This window comes from Neovison vison, chromosome 9, assembly GCF_020171115.1.
Source record: "Neovison vison isolate M4711 chromosome 9, ASM_NN_V1, whole genome shotgun sequence".
Taxonomy (NCBI): Eukaryota; Metazoa; Chordata; class Mammalia; order Carnivora; family Mustelidae; genus Neogale; species Neogale vison.
This window is the reverse complement of record NC_058099.1, coordinates 17,234,268-17,252,991: the sequence shown is the minus strand read 5'-3', so window position 1 is coordinate 17,252,991 and position 18,724 is coordinate 17,234,268. Positions and strand designations below refer to the sequence as shown.

The window sequence follows — 18,724 nt, the reverse complement described above, 5'->3', positions numbered from 1 at the left end:
CTTAAACTACATTCACAGAGACCAGAACATGTAAGGAGCAGAGAGTTAAAGAAAGAGAGAGAAGCAGAGATGGCAGGCTCTGGAGTTACTGCTGAGAGTGGCTTCCTAGATCTTGGAGTCTCTGTTTGTTCTCTGTTCTTGGGTTACATGAAAAATCAATATATCATTATAGTATTTTCTCCATTTGTTGCTTAGGATGTTTCAGTGGGTTTCTGCTTCTTACCAGTAAAAGAGCCTTGACCAAGAGACGTATACAGGCATACAGAGCCCTTCCCACGGAGATGTCCAACAATCCCTCTAGCCTCATGTCCTACCACTGCAATCTGCCCCAGTCCTATGTGCCAGCTACCCTAAACCACTTATAACAAGGACCAGACAAGCAGCAAACTTATGTCAGCCTAAAATGCTTTTCCTTCATTCTATGTTTGGTCAAGTCATACTCATACTTTAAGACCCACCACAACTGCAATCTTCTCTGGAAACTCGTCTTTTATTACCTCCCCCACCCCCGCAGAACTGAAGGCTATCATTGCACCTTCGACAACATATCTGCTCGTAAGATACAATATTTTACTGAATTATTGGTCTGTATTCCTATTCGCTCCACTGGACTTTTCCTTGCCTTATTTTACCAGAAGATCCTTGCACCAGACCTGGCGGAGAGTAGGTACTCCATAAATGCTCATTGCATGACAAAGTGTGGATGAGTGGCGAACTCTGAGAAACAGAAGACTGGGAGCTCTTCAGATGTCTAATCTGTGTTATCCTAGCAGGCCCTTCTCAGTCACCAGGGCAATAGATTCGCTTACATTGTTCTAAACTATCTCCAGATCATTTGTCCTGCCTGTCACTGAGCTGATAGCAGTTGTGAAAGTGATGAATAGCAGACCAATTATGAGCAACAGGAAACATCAGTTATAACTCCAGGGAGAAGACGCAGCCATATCAGTAGCCTCATCCATCTAATCATGAGTCATCTTCCCAAGGCATCTTGCCTTGTGACCTTGAACTGCCAAGGGCTTCTTAGTCTTGTACAAATCCAAGTTCTTCAGAGAACGGCTCCGCCTCTCAGCCTGTCTCCTACAAGGCGTTGCTCCTGGCCCACTTAGTCTTAGAAGGGAAAACCTGGATGGAACTCACACTTTTCCTAAGGGAAGCTTTTAGCCAAGGCTCCCAGCCCCACCCAACAGGCAAGACCTGTCTTCTAAGGCCTGCTGTCCTTTAACAGATAGTAACTCCTCTCCCCTGTGGTGAGAACATCTGGAGATGAGAGGCGGGTGGGAAGGTTTCAATTGGAAGATTTGTCCAAAATTGTGGAGTTTATGTCGCTAAATGTTAGCTTAAGTTAATGGTGAGAAAAGGACTGCAAAGTTTCCCTTCTGTGGCCACTGGTGACCTCATTTTTCCAGTACGCCCATTTTCCCTTAGGAGGCATCTGAAAGCGGTAGTTGCCCCAGCTGATGAGGCCTCCATTTTTGGGCCTGTGGGTGGGGGCAGGGAAAGAAAGGTCAGAGGACAGGAGGGGACATGCTTAGTCTAGACTCAAACTAAGCCCATCTTTGCCTTTGAAAGGGAGACTTAGAAATTTAGCTGGGGGGGGTTTATGAAAAGGGGGATACCTATCCCATTCACTGGAGTCACATTTCCATCATGGTATATTGGGACTCTGACATCTAGATCCCTTAACCTATAAAATGATGTTATACATGCTGGAGGGACAACAGGACATGGAGGTTAAGAGTATGGTCTTTGGAACCAAACCCCTGGGTTCAAATTTGAGTGTTATCACTAAGCAAACTGACGAAGTGACTTCAACTCCATGTTGCATCTCCACAAGTATAAAGTGGGGGTACATTAATGCCTACAGCAGTAAGGAATGTTTAAGGATCATTTGTAAAGTACCTAAAATGATGCCAGAGCTATACATGTCTCTACACACACACACACACACACACACATATTTGACAATCACATGAATGTTGATAAAGCCCTAAACTTGGATATTCTCTACATGGAAGCAACATACTTACTTGTGAATTATTATTATCTATTATGAACATAGTAAAGTTATTATTTACAATTACTTATAGACAAAAGTTACTCTAGGCACATCTATCCCCAAAATAATTTTTATTCTTTTTAATATTTTTTCCATGGGGAAAAATAAATTACTAGAACCAACTGCCAAAAAGACATTAAGATTATCTTTGCCTTTGGGGAGGTATGCATTTCCTAGTTTCTGTGAAGTAACTACATGTCTGTTTTTTTAATCAAGGATGTCTGAGGATAAGGCAATTACTATTAACTGTATACCTACTCTGTGCTGAATGATTAATCAATGGCAAGAGCAGAAGCAGAAGAGACAAGGAGGGAAATAAAGAGAAGGAAGGGGAAGTTGAAGATGTAGAAAGAGGAAAGAAGCTGGAACTAGCATTGATCAAATTTTTAATCATACTAGGCATTCCTAAAGTGATTTATATACATAACATTAGCTAAGCTAACAATAATTCTATGAGTTACATCATCCTCAGATTATCATCATTGAGATTTAGGGTAATTAACTTATACCTCCATAGTATGTGACAAAATAAGAATGTAAGCCTAGGTCTATCTCATTCTTGAACCTTCTTTCCTTTGCATCTATCATCTTATGTAGTATCCAGAACCATCCTAGGAAGCAAATCTTCTTATAGACTGGACACTGGAACTCATGTAGGATAAGCTACTTGTACAATACTATCCAATAGGTAAGCACAAAATCTGAAATTCCAATCTAGATCTAGTTGACTCCTAAATGTGAACCTTCTCAATGACATTTCACTAAAATGCCTAAAATTTCAAAATTTCACTGATGTCTGTTTACCCCGAATATAGATAATATAAAACACATATTAACATATATATATATATATACACACACACATACATACACACACCAATATATAACTACTATGTGAACATATCTATATCTATAGTTTCTCCAGATTCCTTCAAAATAAATATCGGAAAATTTGAGAAAAAACTATGAAAGTAACAATAGGGAGGGATGGGCAGAACCTCACTAATGTGTACTCCTCGATCCCAAAGCAGCGACCATGCTTCCTTTTCCTGGCATCCCCTCTATTTTTGAAAGGAAATAATAACTTCTGGTAAAGATTTGGACTGAGCAAACTAAATTTGAAGGAGTCAGGCCCAAGCTCATTTAAGAGTAGACTGATGCTTCTAAGAAAGAATTGAGAACAGGGTTTTGGATTGAGTTAACAAGGTCTTTGTTGAATCACTCCATAGCTGTCAGAATGGCTATTATCAGAAAAGGTAAGAAGTAACAAGTGTTGGTGAGGATGGGAAGGAAAGGGAACACTTGTGCACTGTTAATGGGAATGTAAATTGGTGCAGTGCCTATGGAAAAACAGTATAGAGTTTCCCCCGAAAAACTAAAAACAGAACTACCGCATGAGCCAGCAATTTCACTTCTGGGTATTTATCCAAGAAAGTGAAAACACTAACTCAAAATAGATACGTGCATCCTAATGTTCACTGCAACATTATCTATAATAACGAGATATGAAAAAAAACCTAAGTGCCCACGATGGGGGAATGCATAAAGAAAGTGTAGGGTGTGTGTATATACAAACACACACACGAATATCATTTAGCCATTAAAAAATAAAATCTTGCCAGATGAGCATGGATGGACCTTGAACACATTCTGCTAAGTGAAATAAGTCAAGGAAAGAAAGACAAATACCATATGATCTCATGTGTATGCAGAATCTTAAGGAAAAAAAGCTCATAGATAAAGAGAGGCTGCTCAGAGGCGAGAGACTGGGGTGGGGAAAATGGATGAAAGAGGTCAAAAAGTAGAAGGGTGCAGTTATAAAACACTTAAGTTATGAGAATGTCATGTATAGGTTTGTGACTACAGTTAAAAATACTGAATTGCAGGGCACCTGGGTGGCTCAGTGGGTTAAGCTGCTGCCTTTGGCTCAGGTCATGATCTCAGGGTCCTGGGATCGAGTCCCACATCAGGCTCTCTGCTCAGCAGGGAGCCTGCTTCCTCCTCTCTCTCTCTGCTTGCCTCTCTGCCTACTTGTGATCTCTTTCTGTCAAATAAATAAATAAAAAAAATATATATATATGTATATATATATTTTTTAAAAAAAATACTGAATTGTATACCTGAGAGACGCTAAGAAAATAGATCTTAAAAGTTTCCATCACAAAAAAAAAAATTTATAACTATGTGATAATGGATGTTCATTATTAACTAGACTTATCATGGTGACCATTTTGTAATGTGCACAAATGTTGAATCATTATGTTGTACACCTAGAACAATATACTGCTATCCATCTATTACATCTCACTAGAGGAGGATGAGGAGGACGAAGAGGTCTTTGAGTTCTGAGACAAGAACTTCAGTTAGGTAGTGGAATAACTTCCAAGAAGCTGAGAAGGGACTAAGAGTTGGAAACAGAGCAGAAGTTTCACCACCAAAGAAAAGTGAAGAAAAAGATAGTGACAGGAAAGACTGTAGAATCCAAGAAAGGTTATTTGATGACACAATAGGCTGGCCTATGTCAAAGTGCAGAGAAAGGAGCCAATGATGAGGCAGTCTCTACAGCCTACATGTTGAAACTACAGGCTATAGAACCTGAGAAACATGTTTAAATCCTGGTTCCAGAACTATTGGCTGTGGGACATTGACAAGAGATTTCTCCTTCTGCACCTCAGTACTTTCACCACTCAGAGGTTATGCTTTGAATGCTTACTATATACATGACACTGAAGACAGAAGCTGTTGGGACCAAGATAAATCCAGTAGTCTGGAAGCAAGAGACCTGGATTTTATCCTTAATTCTGTAGGCAACTGAAGCAGCCTCTTGTGTTCTAACTTCTTTCTTCATAAATCATGCATCATTAAGAAGGACCATAGACATACCGGAGTTCTTTCAGAGGCTAATAACCAAGATGGCTGGGGTAAAGCTGAGTCAGATTTAAGAACAGACTGATTCCATGGAAAGTTATTGAAGGAACAGAGGATGCTTACCAGAACTAAGACCTAAAACATCTCCAAATACCCAGAAAACTGTCACTTAGAACCAGGAGAGAGGACGGATTTTTACTGATCTACTTCTGTGTGCTAAACATTGCTACTAAGTAGCAATAGATTATTTTTCATTAATAATTTGTTATTTTAGCTACCTTAGAAACAATTCTATAAAGTAAACATTGTGAAACCCATTTTGCTGGTGAGAAAACAGAATCCTAAAAACTTCAGTAACGTGACAAAAACACAAAGGAATTTTGTACCAAGGCTATTAGAACCCTCACCTCTTTCATTCTTAAGTATATGCTCTGTTCAGTAAGTCAATAGGTAAGTCTACGTCAGTATAGTTTTGATGAATGGAACTAGAGACAAGGATAGGAAATATTTAGGAAAGTATTTTTACTCAATAAACAAAACATTCTAGTAGCAAGTGACCAAGCTGCTTAGGGGTTATTGGGCAAGCTTTACTTGGAATATTCAAATACAGACTCTTGTAGGGTCTGGTAGCAAAGATTTAAGTAATTGACTAGGATAGGACTAGATGCCTGGATAATCCCTTCCACTTCTGAGCCCACCTGCTCTTTCCTTCTTATAAGCATTATTTTGATCATAAAATAAAATAATGGAATGTGGAGAAGGAGAAAGGAAAAGAAGAGAAAGAACAGGACGGGAGGAGAAGACAAGTAAGAACTTGTCTATATTCAGCACTTACCATGTACTAGGCAGAAGGCTAAGTATGTTAGACGCCCATCTCATTTAATATAATAACCTCAGAAATTAGGTATTATTATTATTAACCCCACCTCACATCCGAGGGAGCTAAGGTTCAGAATTCCTTGCCAAAAGTCACATAGGAAACAAAGAGCAGCCAAGACTTGATGACAGATTTGACCAGCATCAAAAGCAAACTTTTAACTACTAGATTAGAAAGCTCAAGTTATTCTATTAGATCACTTCGGTCTATGGGTATATCAATACTGGCTGTGGGAGACCGCCAAAAGATCAAACCTAGTCAACCTTCTAGACCTAACTACCAAGTTACAAGAAATACAGAAGCAGAAGAACATGTTAGATGATACCATAGGGATTTAATGAGCACAATCTAGGCTGCGGGGATCTCCGCTGGACAAATGACGAGTTTCCTTAATAAAATAACACAAGGAATAAAAAGAGAAAGATATAAAGGAAGGAACCTATATGTTAAAATAAACTTCCTTATCAACCAATGACAGTGTTTGTATCATATTTAGATCCCACTGTGAACAAACTAGAACAAACTTGTACCAAAAATAATTCAGTAAATATGAACAATGATTAGATATTTGATGGTATCGAGGAGCTGTTAATTTGGAGAGCATGGTAATGGTAATAATAGTATTGACGCTATATTTTTTTTCAGCCCTTATCTTTTGGAAATGTCGACTTGAACATTTACACATAAAATAACAATATCTGAGATGAGACAGAAGGTGACATGTTTTGTGTGAATTGATCACTGCTGCAGCTGGAAGGTGAGAGGTATATGGGAAGTTCATTTCACTAGTTTCTCCGTTCTTGTATACGTTATAGTTTTCTAAACTGAATTGTTTTGGGCTGGGTAGCAGAAGACCCAGGGAATTTAACAGTGTCTTCCAAAATGAGAAAATGTGGAGATGAAGCTGAAAAAGGAAAGAAACATGTGGTCCCAGGAAAAGCCCCATTCTTTCAGGTTTTCTCTTCCTCCCTGGACCTGAGTTTATAGACTGGAACCCTTCCACTCAGAAACACTAGGGATAACATCACTCTGTTGACCAGAGAAGGCACTGCGGAGACTGACTCTGTAACCGTACAAATTCACGCTGCTTTCAGCTGCATCTGCCTGGTGAATTGTGAGACACATCTAGAACAACTTTTTGGTTCTTAAGAGAGAAACAGAGGAGAGAGTAGAACTGTTTGTGAATTCTTTCTGGGTCCTTTGCATCACTGCTGAGTGAAGTTGTCTAATGACCCAAGAGGAGCCCCCAGTGAACAGGGCTAAGCTCCAGAAGGGATGGGGCCTACAGCTTGCTCTGTTCCTGAAAGCCCAGCACCGCCCTGGCTGGGGCAGTCTCTACATGATCATGTGATGGATGAGTGGTTGTGGGTGAACTAGAAAGGGATTCCAGCCCTGGTTCTGATATGTGTTAGCCCTTTCAGGCTTCAGGGGGTAGCTGCCCTTTGTGAGCCTCAGTTTCCTTATCTGTATAATGGAGATAAACCCTGCTACCATCATAGGCCTCCTGAGAGGATTAAGGGGGCCAGTGTATATGAAAGTAAATTGGTAACTCATTCACTTTCCACTCATTCATTTATCTAGTCTCATTGAGAACTTACTGAATTTCTTCTATGAGCTAGGCACGATATCAGAAGGTGTTGGTGCAATGTTGAGCAAATGTTTGCCCAGACCCTGGTCTCGTGGAGTTCACCCCCCGCAATGTAGAAGACAACAGTTTGACTCAATATCAAGAAAGACATTCTAGAAGTGAGGGAAACAGGATGCCTGGGGTCACTAAGCAAGCTGTTACTGGGAATGTTCAAACACAGAGTCCGCTACATTAGCAAAGCGAAGCAGAAAGGAATCAAGAAGTAGACTAGGGTTGCACTACATGCTTGTCTAATGCCTTCATCCCTGAGTTCACCTGCTCTTCCTCCCTCACTGGCAATCTGTCATCATAAAATAAAATAACAAAATGTGAAGGAGGAGGAGACCCAGGCATTAATCAATTACAAAACATAAAAGTATAATTAGAAACTGAGGGGCTCCTGGTGGCTCAGTCGGTGAGGTGTCTGACTCTCACTTTTGGCTCAGGTCCCGGTCTCAGGGTTGGGAGACGGAGCCCGAGTGTGAGTGCATGGAACCTGCTTAAAATTCTCTCTCCGTTTCTCTCTTTGTTTCTCCCTCAACCCCTACTCCATTCGCAAGTGTTCACTCTCTATTAAAAAAATAATAATAAATAATAATAATAGTTAGAAACGTTGATAACCGCTATGAAAGAAAGATAAAAAAGGACTCAAAGTACATAAATAAATGGGGAGCTTATCAAACCTGGAAGCTTCTGTGGCATTCTGGTATAGGAGTAGCAGTTAACTCAGAAAAGGAGGGGGATGGGTGACATGCATGCCAATTAGAGGGAATAGCATTTGCAAAGACTTTTTGGCATGACAAAATATAGCCTTTCGAGAAACTGGAAGATTGCCAGTGACTAGAAAACAGAAAGCAAGGAAGCAAGGAAGCAAGGAAGATGAGTTTTAAGAAGTTGGAAGGGCCAGTCTAAGGAGCTCCATGCAGGCCACAGTAAGCACCTCTGTCTTGATCCTAAGGAACTGGAAGGCAGTTAAGTGTTTGAATGAGAAAAGTGATGAAAGTATGTTTTAGTTTTTGAAAATTTCACTCTGTCTACAAGGAAGAAAATTAACTAGAAGAAGCAGGGATCATTTTTAGCCAATGGGGGGGCAATTACAATAGTCCAGGCAAAACTTGAACCAAACTGGGTAAAAATGAAGTTATTTGAGAAGTTCTTAAGAAAAAAAAAAACTATAGGATTTGATAATGGGTGGTAGTTTTGGGGGGGATGAGTGTAGGAAGGAAAAAAAGTATCAAGTATATCTCAGTGGTTTCAGAATAAAAAAACTGAGATAGAAAACACTATCAAAAAAGGCAGTCTTTTATGGCAACTGTAGTGTCTGCAAGACTTATAAATGAGAAGCCATTCTACTTCCATCACATGAAGGGGTTCAACCCTGGAATGAATGCAAGTGAATCAGTATAGACAGTAGAAGTAGCCAATTTTTTCAAAAATTTTGGAAATTAGATAAAGAAATGAAGATACCATAGCTGGAGAAGGTAATACGTAGTGACAGTGTCTTCAATATACATTAGACTTTGGTTTATGATCATTTAAAAAGTTGAAGGGAAGTAGCTAATAGAGAGTATAGCAAAATGAGAAAAAAGCTCAAGTACACAGGCCAAACCATGATTCTACCAGTTCTATTTCTAGGAACTAGGGACAAGTAGTCTAACTTCTCCATGCCTCAGTTTACACAATGGGGAAATAAAGACAATAATAATACCCATCATATGGGGTTCATGAAAGGGTTCAGTGAGCTAAGTAAATAAAGGGCTTGAGCTGAGTTCCTGGCACAACTGAAGTGCTCAGTAAATGATTGTTATTAAAAGTACAAGGGAAAGACATTATACCATTCCCTTTTTTATCAAATTTGCTAACTGAATCCAATGTCCTATAGGGCAGGGGTAGGGAGAGGACGCCCTGTGCTCTGACATGCAGAAATGTTTGCATTTGCTAAGTCTGTATGTCTCTGATGTCTTATTGAAGCTGGTAGTCTTCTGGTCGCATGAAAGAGCTACGTTTTCCAGTTTTGCAAGTAGGCAAGCCAAGCATTAAGTTCCTCTTTTGTAATTGACCATGAGCGTGTTGAGTAATACATGGATTATTTCTCCCTCTTTTCTTTGATCTTCCCTCTTGCCAAGGACTGCCTGACAGTCTGGTTTCTGGCCAGTGCACCTCCTCAGAATGCACAGAGATGGAGAGGAAGTGGCCCCACAATAGCGGAGATTTAGGCCAGATTAAAAGTACTTGACTTTCCTAATCCCTAAACAAGGAATTCCCTGAAGGAACTTCAGAATGAAAGAGACATATGAACCATGGCTTTAGTGAGTGGTTCTCAAGCTCAGAGTGTTTCAGAATCACCTAGGAAGCTTGTGAAAATGAAGATTCCCAGCCTCACCCCACCAGAGAAAAATAATCGTAGGATGAAGCCAAGAACCTGACTTTTTAACAAATGCCTTCTCCATCTCCATCCTGATTGATTCTGAGGGACTTGGGGACCCTCTGAAACCCAAGTCCCCACATCCCACTAGGTACTCTTGATCTCACTTGTTCTGCTTTGCTTTTTTTCCTTTTTTCTCTTCAGCTTCTAATATACAATATTATTTACTATTCTGATTGCTTTTTGTCTCCCAACCATGCCCCCGTAAAAATTAAGTCTCCAGATGGTCGAAATATATGTCTGTTCTGTTCTCTAATGTATCTCAAATGCCCAGAATAGTGCCCGACCTAGAGGAGACCCTCATAAATATTTGCTAAAATTATTTGAATTGAGTCCCCACACTCCCAGCCATCTCATAGATAAACTTCTGTAGAGGGAACCCTAACTGGTCATCTTATATAAGTCTTCTACAATGTTTGGGTCAAGAACATTTAGGAAATGTGTGGATGGCATGGATCTTTTTTGCTGGGAAAAAGAATTTGAAAATATATAATTTGGCATAATTTTCTGAGAAGAGATCCAAAGACCCTTCAATATCAGAGACCTGCGGTCCCCAAATTAATACCCTTGGTTATTTTTTATTATTATTATTAACATACAATGTATTATTTCTTTTAAGGGTACAGGTCCGTGATTCCACAGTTTTTCACAATTCACAACACTCACCGTAGCACATACCCTCCCCAATGTCCATCACCCAGCCCCCCATGCACCCTCCCCCTCCACTCTAGCAATCCTCAGTTTGTTTCCTGAGATTATGAGTCTCTTCTGGTTTGTCTCCCTCTCTGGCTTCATCTTATTTCATGTTTTCCTTTCTTCCCCTATGATCCTCTGCCTTGTTTCTCAAATTCCACATATCAGTGAGATCATATGATAATTGCATTTCTCTGATTGACGCATTTAGCTTAGTATAATACCCTCTAGTTCCACATAGCTCTGGTCGCTGATACTCACCCTTCAATGGTTGTTGCAGTCAATCACCTAAAGTCACATTTATTTTTATTTTTTAAGATTTTACTTTTAAGTAATCTCTACACCCAACACGGGTCTTGAACCTACAACTCTGAGATCAAGGGTTGCCTGCTCCACTGACTGAGTCAGCCGGTGCCCTTCAAAGTCACATTTAGTGATGTCTTTCCTTTGATCCCTATCTTGAAGGTAGACTCCACATTGTTTATATGGTTCCCAACTCCCTTGATGCAGCATTCAAAGCTGCCCACAGCTCCGCCCCCTGCACATCATTTTTCCAATTTGATCTCTTCCTAATTTCTCAGACTTTGTGCTACAGAGTAACTGATGAAACACATAAGCTTTAGAGGCACCTGGGTGGCTCAGTCAGTTAAGTGTCCCACTCTCAATGGCAGCTCAGGTCATGATCTCAGGGTCATGAGATTGAGCCCTGAGTCGGGCTCAGCACTGAACGTGGACCCTGCTTGAGTTTCTCTCTCCCTCTCTGCTCCCCCACCCCCACTTGCACACACACTCTCTCTCTTAACAACAAAAACATGCACATAATCATTAGGGACAGTCATTCCAAGCTTGAATTCTGACCGCACAAGTCACTAGCTATGTGATCTTAGATAAATTACTTATCTCTGTAAAGCTTCAGGTTTTGCTTTCTAATTTGTAAAACGGGCATTAAAGTACATACTCAAATGTGTAAGGAGGATAGAGTGAGATATTACTGATATAGAGAGAGTGCATATTAATACACACAAAGCACTTAAAAATGCCAGGCACAGAGTTAGCATTCAGGAACTATTGAGTTTTGATCTTCTGTTCTATATGTTTGGCATATGATATTTGACATAACTTTCTTTCCCCTTCCTTTCCAATATTCCTTGGTCTAGACCAAGGTTTGTCAAACTTTCTTGTAAAGAACCAAAAGTAAATATTTTTGGCTTTGTGTGCCATACTCTGTTCTGTGGCTCTTACTGTACCCTGCTGTTGTTGCAGAAAAACAGCCACAGATGATATGCAAATGCATAGCTACATTCCATAAATATTATTTATAAAAACAGGTGGCATGCTGGATTTCACCCCTGGGTCACAGCTTTCCAACTCTGACCCAGGCTAGCTTTGGAACTTTATAGAACTGGGTTCAAGATTCTCTGAGTCTCAGTGTCCTCGTCTATTAAATAGAGATCATAATAGTACTTTCCTCATAAGGTGTTGGATGATTAAATGAGATAAAGCATGTAAAGCCCTCGGTGCAGTTTTTGGCCTGTGATATGCACCTCGTAGATGGTATTATTCTCCTTATCAACAGACTTGCCTCAAGCTATTCCATGATCGGCCCATATCCACCTTGCCTGCCCCAACAATCCTTTCCAGACTCTCTCTGAGTTTCTTTCTCCCACTTTCCTAACACTGTTGGAATGTCAATTGTATTATTTGAAAATAAGTCATGCATGGATGTAACATATGCAAGTAATTATAGTTACTTATGTGGCTCTTCTGCTTCATCCACTAGACTATGAGCTCCTTGAAGGCACAATCTGTGTCTTATTCCCCTTCTCTATCCTGTTTCCTAGCACAGAATCTGGCACACACCAAGCACCCAAGGCCAGGAGATGGTGGCAATGATGCTACAGTAATGGTGACGGCGCTTGTGATAATGGTGGAGGTGACGGTGGCGGTGGTAATCATGGTGGGGGGAGGGGTGATCTTGCTGTTAATTTCTTTTCAAAGAACAGTCATTTGGAATTCTCTTCTCAGTGAGAGCCAAGAAGTGTAAATAGAGCAAACAAGTCCTTCTGGCAGAGAGAGAGGATCTGTTGGAAGGTCAGACAACCACAACAAGACCAAAATTATACATGGCTCTTCCTAGAGCAGCATGAAAAGAAAAAGAAAAAACAAAACAAAACAAAACTCACATGATTGAAGTCAGGAGATCCGAGCACTAGGAAAGAATCCATCTGTAGAGTATTTTACAGTCCTCAAGTTACTAGCAAAGGGTGTCTGGGTGTCTTAATCTTTCTGTGTGAGAGCCCTGTGGGGAAAGTTATGACTACCCATTTTACAGATGAGGAAACTAACTCTCAAGAGAGATGAAAGACACTGCTGAGAACAAAAACTGTGCCTAACTACTTCAAATTCAGAGCTGGCTTTGTGACTAAGGGCAAACCATTCCTCATGTTTAGGTCTTATTTCTACTATTTGCAAAATAAAAAAGCTGGTCTGTAAAATAAATAGGATATGATTTTAATATCCCCTTCTACTCATAAATGCTGTCACTGCCCTAGTACATCTTCCTCTTCCTAATATTAATTTAAGGATAAAACTGTTATTGTCTCTGGATGGGAAATAAATTGTAGGTCACAGGATGACCCTTCTAACCTCAAAGTATTTCCCTTATTTTCAGGGTAAAAGTTAGGTCTGACCCTATCACAGCACCAAGAGATAGTAAGGGGATAAAGTGAGACCAGAATTCTCATTATACAGATAAAGAAACAAAGACCAAAACACAATGCACTTGTGTCCAATGTCATATAAGAGTCAAGGACAGAACCTAGTTCAGATTCCAGGTGTCCCAATCCTCTAGTTCTTCCTAAGAGAATTCCCAACCCCAACATGGATGGAGATTTATATGCGTACTCTACAAATAAGTAAAAGTAAGGTCACCCAGTAGTCAATGGCAGAGATGAATTTCTAATCCAGCTCTGTCTAGCTCTTCACCTTGACACCATCCTGTCTCCCCTACCGGAGCCTCTTCTTCTCCCTCACCCAAAGGCTAAGTTAATAGCCACACGAAGTCTTCTACATTAAGCACTAGCTGCGCTATAGCTTTGGGCTATGTGGGGTCATTTAACAGGTGGAGGAGGAGGTTTATGTATCAATCAAACTGTCCATCACAAAGAATTTTTTCCTGCTTTCCTTGTTCTTTAAATCACAGCATAACATGCAATGAAGTACTCCTTTCTGACGGAAGTATAAGGCATCATCTTTTGCATGCATTTATGGAGATGGACCCAATGAGATCCCAACTGTTAAAGGATCTAGTGTCTCATGGTCCCCAGGCACATTCTAACCCTGGTCCAGAATCAGAGGCCAGAACTGCCTCATAGACCTCATGCAAATCACACCCCTCACCAACACTCCCTGACCATGCTGTCAGATGGGACTCAAGTTGACTGAGCACCTCAAATAACCCAAGGAGTCAGGAATTTTTACATAGAAAAATGGTTCCATTCTGCATCGGGAGGTCTGTAGGAGAAGAAAATCCTTTTACACATGTGTAACTCCACCTGTGGTATCCCTTACCAACAGAATATGAACTCCAGCAATGTTTATAAAGTAAGAAAATGTTCTTATAATCCCTCCATTCATGATCTGCACTTTTGGGTTAACCGGTGACCTTTCCCATGCAAAAACACAGCTCTTACTCTAAAATGTCATGTCCCGAGCACTTAGGGCATCTGTAAAGTTATTAAGTACTACTTAGAAGAGGACATACCAAAGGACTCATTTAAAAAAGAAGGGTCAAGTTTAGATAAACATCGTTTTTATCATTGTTAGAGAAAATGTTTGTCCATCACATGCTATGTGCCAGGTACTATGCACTCATGAACTCATTTGATCTCCATAAGGACCTCATTTCACAGATGTGGGAACTGAGGTTTGGAGAAATCACTCAGCATCACACAGGGAACAGAGGACCGAAGCAGGATTCTAAGGAGAGCACAAAGCCTGAGCGGCCTGCTTCCACTTAGAGAAAGTCTCTTGCAGGAAACTCAGAAAGTAACTCACTCAGTCTCTCTGCCTTCTCCGATAGGAAAAGAAAAACCCACAAGGGAAACAAAGACTTGCCCCAGCCTTGTGTCTCAGTGTCAGAGCCCAGGCCAAGATTCTTTTGTGTTTTTATCCATGTGTCCATCACCCCTGGCTTCAGAAAAATGAGAAGAGATGGAGGAGCCCTGGGCGGAGTGATGGGGTCTGGGGAGGAGGCAGAAAACAATGATCCCAGGGACGGTGGCCGCCTTCCCATCACACCAGCCTCACTCAGCGGCCATATTGCCCTCCTCCACATAATTTCCACACCTACAGTTGGCCTATCCCACCCACTCCTACCTTAGCCTTGCTCTACTGGAAAGGCCTAATGTAGCACAGCCCCTAGGCTGTCATGCACCTTTAAAAGGACCTGCCATTGGGATCTGGGGCCAGGGAGTAGAAACTGGAGCCTCAAGGAAGCCAGCTCATCAGCCAGCTCTAACGTTTCTGAGTGGGGATGACCAAGAGGAGGACAGCCTGTAGCCGAGAAGATGACACTCCTGCCTGTCTACCTGCCCAAACTCTTCTCTGGCTTCCTACTGCTGGGGCCAAACTCCTCACCTCCATAGCCTCTGCAGCTCTGCCTCGCCGGGTCCTGCCTCTTGGTCCTCAGTACTGCTCATGGAGCTGCCCTTTAGTCTGGCCCCTGCCCCATGGGATCTCAGTTTTTCAGGGAAATGGGCCATGCCTGCTCACTCTTCAGGCCTTCGCAGGAGTTGGGTCTTCAACCTTACTCGTGCTCTGGCTCCTCCCCCTCTCCCCCGACCCCCGCCAAATCTAGTCCTCTACTTTAATTTATGTACCTGACCCCTCAAAACTCAGTTTAAATGACACTTCCTCAGAGAAGCCAAACCTAACTCCACAAGACCTCTTAACACACGCTTTTCAACCCACTGACCTGGTCTTCTCTTGGTACTTTGCAGTCTGTCTTGATTTGTGTGATTGTTTCACTAATACCTGTCTGGTCCACAAGTCTGTAAACTCTATGAAGATAAAGACCAAGTCTACTCGTTGTCCACTTCACTTCTCAGGCCATGACATAGTAGCGGGCATATAGTAAGTACTTACAAATACTGAATGAATGAATGAATGAATGACTAGTGCTCTAAGAATTCCAAATCTCCCGTCAGGAGAACAGTGACATCTAGTGACTGCATTCGCACTGGGGCTTCTCTGATAACATCCCACCAACTGGCCTTGAAAACATCTCCCTGGATTTCCTTAGAAATGGATGTTTTGATCATGTTGAGGAAGCTGGCATGGAATCCAGACATGGGGGAATCTGACTCCTACGCAAGGAGGAAGAGAACTGCCACTCCTCTTGCTACCACATGGGCCAAGAACACATCACAAAAGTCCTGTGACTTAGCTAGGCTGGTGCCATATTACAGATGAGAGGAGTGTGGCCCAGAAGGGCAGCACTGGGCCAAGATTATGAAGCAGTAAATGAGGATTTTCATTTACCTCCCCCACCAAGTCCTGGGGAGCTCGGCCCCATGCAGCTAACCATGAGGCTTTGCTCATCCACACTAACAGAATACTGGTCAGACAATCTTTGGTATTCACTGGAAGTTTCAACAGCCTCCTCACAGGTCTCTCTTTCCACACTTGCATCTTCACAGTCAACTCTCACCCTGAAGCCAGAGCGGGGAGATTTATTTATATTTGACTTTTTGTTTTAGTTAGCGCAGAGACCTCTGACGCATCGGATTAGATCATCCATGAGGCTTAGCTCGTGACTCAAGGTCATTATAGCACCATGCATGGTTAGGCTTTATATATTCATCTACTTTGTGTTCATTAACTAGCTAATTTTAATACTTCAAAAAAAAAAAAAACCTCCCACAAATCCACCACCCAAATGCCAGGTAGGAACATGATACCTCCATGGGATGAGGGCTCCCTCGTGCCATTGCCTCCCCGACTCAAGACTGTCATTATCCTGAATCCTATGTTGACCATTTCCTTGATTCCTTTTTTAAATAGTTTATAGCAACTGTATTCATTCAAAAAATGTAGTGTATTTGGCGTGCATCTGTTTTAATTTAAAACAGGGGAAATGGTATCACACTATATAAAATGTATCTTCGGGATTTACATTCTTCATTTAATATTATGTTCATTCATCTCATATTTAATGACACTCTAGTTCATTTGTTTTTGTCTCTTGTAGATTATTCCACTGCATGTATATTCCACTGTGCACTTATTTAACTGCTCTCCTACTGACAGTCATCTGGGCTATTTCCAGAGGACTCCTTCTGCTGCATGAATCTAACCCTATCGAATATGTCCTGCATATCCTATGCATCTCACTCCCCTTCAGATGGGATCCAAATTCAATGAGGTAGTTTACAATAACCCATATGAGCAGGTTCCTTCGGACCTCTCTGGCCTCATCTCTGCTTTCCTTCTATCTCTTCATCTTAGTCATGGGATGCCTTCTAGGCTTTGTACAGATCATGTTCTCTCCTTCTTCTGGTCATCTACCTGACACTCTCCCCATGTCCTTACTCTCATCCCCCTCTCTCCTCTAGGAAGCCCTACCTGACCATTTACCACCTTCTCGCACTCAGTCCAATAGAACACTATGGTAGGAAGGCATAATCCATAGCAGCCTGATTGTATTGGTCAGGGATCTACCAGACCATCTTCTTTGGGCCAAGGGCTATGAGAGATTTGCTGCAGAGGGAAGACTGGGGACAAAGTAGAGAAGCTTTATCCACCTTCCTCTCCCTAACTGAAGGAGTAGCATCACTATTCTTGGCTTTATGGATTGGGATTCCTGAAAGACTGCATTTAGAAAAAGTGTTCCATGAATACAATTTTGCAAACCAGTGAACAAATCATTTATATGGTCTCTTCAAGCCCAGACATGCTGCCATGGGATATGAAGGATGCAGGAAGAGGAAAAAGAGGAGATGTAATTTCACAATTAATCACCTAGGCTCTGAAGCAGACCAACTTTGAGCAAATCAGTAAACATCCTCAAGGTTTCCTCACTTGTAAAGTGGACATGACATTAGGATGAACCATATGGAATTACCATTTTTTTAAAAAGTATTTATTTGGGGCGCCTGGGTGGCTCAGTGGTTAAGCTGCTGCCTTTGGCTCGGGTCATGATCTCAGGGTCCTGGGATCGAGCCCCGCATCAGGCTCTCTGCTCAGCATGGAGCCTGCTTCCTCCTCTCTCTCTGCCTGCCTCTCTGCCTGCTTGTGATCTCTCTCTGTCAAATAAATAAATAAAATCTTTTAAAAAAAGTATTTATTTGAGAGAGAGAGAGAGAGAGAGCAAGCAAGCATGTGCACAGGGAGGAGCAGAGAGAGAGTTTAGCAGACTCCTTGCTGAGCTCAGAGCCTAACACGGGGCTCCATCTCATGACCCCAAGATTATGACCTGAGCCAAGACCAAGAGTTGAACAGTTAAACAACTGCACCACCCAGGGGTCCCTGGAATTATCATTTTTTATAAATAAGAAAATGATCAAATGCTGGCAATTTCATGTACGTTAAACCAATATTTACACATAAATCAGATCTGGATGGAAGATTAAATGGGATAATCCAAGTATAATATTGAGGCAGAGACCTTTAGGTTTTTAACAAACCCATGTATCTTCTTCCCCAGACCATCAGATAGAATATATTTCCCTGTTTTTGTTTGCAGACAGGTGTGCCCAATGACTGAGTTCGACCCAGTGGAAGGGAGCTGAAATGGTATTTGTCACTTTCAGGCTTGGTGCACGTAAACTTCTCACATACGATCTCCCATGTACTTTCTTCTTCCACAGCAACTGTGGAAGCATCAGGTTGATAAGGGCACAGGATAGAATAATATGGGTCTCTGAACCCCTTCTCAGAGTAATAACTTCAAGAAATAATAAGAAATAACTTCAAGAAATAACTTCTATTATATTAAGCCATTGAGATTAGAGGATTTATTGGTTGTAACAGCTATATATGTACTTAAAATATGGTAAGGGATCAATAAATGTCAGCCATCACCATGACGGTGATGAAAGACCATCCCAATGGACAAAGGGGCCACTAGGGCAAGAGGGAGGAAGACTGGTACTTAGATGTGAATTAGTGGCTGTA

The 18,724-nt window shown here is 41.4% G+C and overlaps 1 protein-coding gene across 1 annotated transcript in view; it reads right to left on the bottom strand.

The window, feature by feature from the left end:
* ASTN2 (astrotactin 2) overlaps positions 1-18,724 on the bottom strand; it is a 736,372-nt gene that overhangs the window by 162,356 nt on the left and 555,292 nt on the right. The window lies entirely within an intron of this gene.